A 5,419-nucleotide genomic window follows, 5' to 3' on the forward strand; every position below is an offset into this window, starting at 1 on the left:
GGAGGGAGGGAGACTAGCAAAAAGGCCCACCTTAAACAAACATCCCACCCTCCCTCAAATCATTACCCATCCTCAAGCATTTTAAGCTGAAAATTAAGTGCTTGAACTCAAGCCAATTCATTAAAAGCCCCCTCCTTCCTTCCCTTCTCTTAAAAACCCCCGAAAACCCTCTATTTTATTTTTTTTATTGCGCCTTCTATTTTCCTGGCCTAATATCAGAGTGCTGGGGATCCTTCCAGTGTAAAAAGCCAAGTGGATGTGAAAGCCAGAGAACATAGCTGCGAGCAACAACACACGAGCACACGCTAGCTAGCCCAGCCTCCCCCAAGAGCTCTGCTCTGCACACACACACACACACACAGAAGAGGCTGCTGCTGCTCTCTCTCTGGCTTTTGTTAGCAACAACCAGCCTTACACGAAGCAGGGACTCTGCCCCCGTCACCTTCCCAACCTTCGCGTGCCCCCTCTCTCCTGGGCCAGGCAAGGGCTAAACTGGCTTGAGCCAGAAACCCAAACGTGTAAGTATCCTGGCTGCTCATAGGTGCATCCTCTTCCCTTTCTCTTCCTTCCCCACACCCCTTGCTCTTTCTGTTCGATTGGAAAGCTTTGCTTTCAAGTGCCACTTTTGCTTGTAGCTAGAATGGTGTAGTTATATCTCATCTCTTTAACAGTCCTCTATTTGAAAGGCTGTCCAGTTCAAGTCCGGCTTAAAGGTAAAGGACCAGAACAAGATAGGGCGAGAGATAGCACTGAAGACTGGACGGCAGACTGAGCGGTACATACATGCTATGGTAAGAAGTACTGAATTTCTTTTTCAAATGATGGTCATAGGTACTAAATGTTGACCTACACTGTACATATGAAACAGTGTCTGTCCATTTTTATGCAATTCTGATCCTCTTTTGTCATCTCTCTCTCTCTCTCTCTCTCTCTCTCTCTCTCTCTGCAAGTGGCCACCCTAAGCAAAGATTGCAGACTGTTTTAACAGAGCAGCAACTCCATATTTCATCTTCTTTTGCAACCTTACCAAAAAAAATATCCTTTAAAATCCTTTTAATTCAGTTTTTCGTCATTGTTTTTGTCAACTGCATATTGCTTTTTATGGTGCTTGTGAGCCACCATGGGCTGAAAGGTGGGGTGTAAATGAATACAAGCAAAGACACAATCGTATGTAATAAATACATAAGCAACCACAATGAAACCATTGCAGAGCCTGTAAAACCACTTCACTTACCTTGCTGGACCAGGCCAATTTTTGAAACTAGTGCATGTGCAAGCAGAGAAACACAGTAGGCCTGGCCCCATCTGACAGCATGGGGGGCACCACTTGGCTGAAGCTAGATGGGGGAGCAATGTCTTTGGGCCCAGGGCAGAAGAAAGGTGAGGCATAAATGTAAGCAAGTAATCAAATCAATCTACGTTGCTCAGATTTCTTGGAGGAAGAATGAAATAAAAATGTAACAACCCACAAAAGGGATGATGGAGAAAGAACCGAAAGAGGTTGGAACCTGCGCAGTTTTCAACACTCGTTCTTCTTTCCCATCGTGCAGTGCCAGCTACCCCACGAAGTTAAAAGAAACACACCACAAAACCCTCACATGGGGATATTGGGCTTGTAGCCACCACTGAATGAAGCCATGTCTCTGTAGAGCTGCCTGGTAATATTTGCAGGGGGTAAATACTCCACTCCTATTGAAGGCACAGAGGCCTCTTTCCATTTCCTTCCTATGGAGAAGCCAATTGCTGGCTTTGTTCACCAACAGACCCAACTGCATTAAAGAAGAAAACACTGATCAAACTTCACTGAGAATAGAATGCATTGGTGGACTCTTATGTACTGTTTCGGAAAGGTAAGGGTGTATCGTTGTTCCACCTAGATTCCTCATTTATCACTGCCCAATCCATACTGAAAGCCTGGAATGTCAAAATGTACCTTCATTTGGAAATATCTACCCAGGTGTTATGAGCAGCCACTTTTAACATGTTCTTTACTTAAGACATTTCTCTTCCATCTTTCAAGTGCCTCGGCACAACTCAGGAAGATGTTTCATCATGACATTTTCATGCTAAACAGACTACTATTCTGCCCACACCCTTCTGAACGCTGCCTTCTGAACTGACCTTGGTTGCTGCTTCTCTGCAACTCTTCTCTTGCTTATTTCAATTGGTGGGATGAGAAGCTGAGCTCTTGCAAAGTGGTTTGCTTTGTGCCTGACTTATCAGCCTGGTAAAGTGTGAAACGAAAATGTGTATCAGAGGAGGAAAGAATGCAGAAAAAGCAAGGGCAGTGCTATGGGGCAAGAACTCTCTTCTGAAACCCCTCATACATTTCCACCCAGACTGTGAACCTAGCAGATAACGACAATTGCACAGAGCAAACAAATGAACAAAAGAGCAAACACATGTCAATCTATTCGGAGAAATGCAGCAGTGGGTAGAACAGCCTTTGCCAAATTGGTAGTCTCCAGATATTTTGGCCTCAAATCCACAGCCACCATCTCAGCCAAACCTACTTCATAAAGCTGCTGCTCTAAGGATAGATGGAAGAGAAGATGTGTGATGTCCAGAGTTCTTTGCAGGAAAAGCGGAATCAAAATGTATTACACTTACAGATAGATTTATTTTATTTAAGGCTGCTTTAATTTTGAATGCCATAAGAGGTCAGGGTTTTCGTTCCTCTGGTAGACTTTCTCCTCCTTTCTTCAAAATCATTGCAGCTCTTCCTGGTCACATTCAAAGATCCTTCAGTCTGGTTATGTTTCTGCGGAAGCCCTGCTGTGTTCAACGGGGCTTGCTTGCTAGTAAACACTCTTTAGGCTTTCTGCCTGAGTCTGCCCTCCCTGATGTAATGCTTAGCCACCACAACTGGTTCTCTGAACCTCTGCCTCATTGTTCTCGCTTTCATTATAACCCTGTAAAACCATCCTGGCCTCGTTTAACCTTGATTTCCTTCTCCGCCCCCCACTCACATCCTTTTGGCTGGCCCAGCCTCTCATTCCTCACAGCCCAAGCAGCTCTTCAGCAATAAAAGGGGCTCTTCCAGGGTTTAATGCTCCTTGTTAAAATTCCACTCCCTCCTCCTCCTTAGAAATGCTTTTGGATAACATTTATGCCTCCTTGAGTTGCAATGTTATGACTCCATCTCTTCCAACTTAACCAAATGTTAAGTTAGGCTGGCTTTTTAAGCTGGAGCAAAGATTTTGGACTTGGCATCCTCCTTGCCTAGGGAATGTCTCCCTTGGCAAGAGTCAGAACTTGGGGTCTGACGATGATTTTGACATTAAAATGCAAAGCTGGTTTGTACAGCTACCGACATGCCTTTTTCTGAAGAAGATCCCTCAATTTTCTTTCCACGAAGGATGCAACGAGCTGCTTCCATAAAGGGTGTGCTGGAAATGCAAGATGTTGTACAGTATGTGATTATCAGTTTCCAACAATAGCTGGGCACATGCTCAAAGAGTGGAAGAAAATATCAGAAGTTAATACAGAATTGCTATTTATTACCCTATAATTAAAGCGCTGACAGTTTTCCTATTATAAAACCTTATTTGCAAAGGTTCATAACTCAAAGAGGCAAAAAATTTCATTTCAAGATAATGTCCGGATTACCATGTTAAAGCATTTAAAATATTTTAGTAAAACGAATTCCATCTATCACAGGCTTGCTGTTTACTAGCTCTTGTTTTGCAATAATGTATTCCCTTTCTGTTTCATTCTGTTTTAAATTAAGGTGCGGTTCAAAACTGCAACATTTAAAGAAACATGTTAAGTGTCTAAAAACTGAAAGATTGCACAATGGGACAAACTTTTTTTCTGATGCGGGGGGTGGGGGGAGTTGAAATCCATAGAAATAAATATCCAAGGAATGATGTTAATGAGAAACATTTGGTTTCAATATTCCTGGGGAGTTTGCATCCCCATTATTACAGCACTGACTGATCTACTACATGAGAAACAAAATGAGCAAAAGCGAAACTAACTACAATGTTGCCTCTTTGCTTATTTATTTATTTTGGCATTTATATATCGCCCAATTAACTATGTCCTGTGGGCGGCTTACACATTAAAATCAATAAAATGCAAATATGAATCACAATAATAAAACAATCAATATAAAAAGCAGGTTTATTTCATTTTTAAAAAACGCAGGAGAGAAAGGGGAAGAAAACCAATGTAGGAAATAGTTCAGCTTGGAAATCCTTGTTTTTTGGAGCTCTTTCAACTTAATTTTCTTTGTGACGTTCTAAAGCATGGCTAGAGAAATTGTGTCCCAAAGACCTTTCAGGGAATTCATCCAGTACACTAATTGCAGTTGGTTATTCCATTGTCGTGCAAGATCCAGGTGCCTTTTTTTTCTTTTTCTTTTTGCACTGTTCTTGTAAAAATACAGTGTTTCTCTCTCTCCACCCCTGAGCTCAGCATTTGGTTGTCGGGAAAGTGACCCTCTCCTCGCTTTCCTTACAAATTAGGGCTGGTCCCCCCATGCAGCAGGGGAAATGGCACCATGACAAGAGGATAGGATATGTGAAGCAGGAACTAGCATCTAAACTACTGTATTTTTTGCTCTATAAGACACATCTGACCATAAAACGCACCTAGTTTTTGAAAGAGGAAAACAAGAAAAAAAAATTCTGAATCCCAGAAGCCAGGACAGTCAGTGGGTTCGCTGCGTAGCTCCCCTCACAGCGCTGCATTCCCGCTGGCTGTCATGGCTTCTGGCTTAGCCGCACACAGCCTCTCCCGGGCAAGGGGAGCCTTCATCCCGCTGCCCAGGAGAGGCTGCACGTGGCTAAGGCTCCCCCAAGAGCCACGTTCCCTTTAAAGAGCGCAAGGAGCATGTGCCCTTCTCCCTCCTCGGGAAAAAGCCCACAAGAGTCGCACACATGCTCCACGCGGCTCTTTAAACGGAGCGCTGAGCAGAGCCTCCCGCCTGCATTCGCTCCATAAGATGCACACACATTTCTCCTTCCTTTTTAGGAGGGGGAAAGTGTGTCTTATAGAGCGGAAAATACGGTAGGTAAAAGGACCCCTGACCATTAGGTCCAGTTACGGACGACTCTAGGGTTGCGCTTTACTGGCTGAGGGAGCCAGCGTACAGCTTCTGGGTCATGTGACCAGCATGACTAAGCCGCTTCTGCTGAACCAGAACAGTATACGGAAACGCCGTTTACCTTCCCGCTGGAGCGGTACCTATTTATCTACTTGCACTTCGATGTGCTTTATTTTTAAAATCTGCAAAAGAAGCATTGGCCTTAGAAAGGAGAGGTGCAAGGATGCCTATGAGCTCCGAAGTTTTGAGGCTGGCACCAATACAGCAGCAGCAGCAGCATAATTGCAAGTGCTGAATGAAATATGGCTGTGCAATTGTCACACTTACCTATTAGATAGTGCCATTATCAGTGGAAGGTGTCCAGTGGAG

At 43.8% G+C, this 5,419-nt stretch overlaps 1 long non-coding RNA gene across 4 annotated transcripts in view; it reads left to right on the forward strand.

The window, feature by feature from the left end:
* Nucleotides 1–203: 203 nt before the first annotated feature.
* Nucleotides 204–5,419, forward strand: part of LOC310833396 — an 18,240-nt gene continuing 13,024 nt past the window's right edge. For 3 of the 4 annotated variants that reach the window (XR_014558674.1, XR_014558675.1, XR_014558676.1), the window contains exons 1-2: nucleotides 204–791; nucleotides 1,764–1,850. This is a non-coding gene — a long non-coding RNA (uncharacterized lncRNA). The remainder of the gene's footprint in view (nucleotides 792–1,763; nucleotides 1,851–5,419) is intronic. The other variant, XR_014558677.1, reaches the window with a different exon arrangement.

This window comes from Podarcis gaigeae, assembly GCF_964106915.1.
Source record: "Podarcis gaigeae genome assembly, chromosome: 1".
NCBI classification, from domain to species: Eukaryota; Metazoa; Chordata; class Lepidosauria; order Squamata; family Lacertidae; genus Podarcis; species Podarcis gaigeae.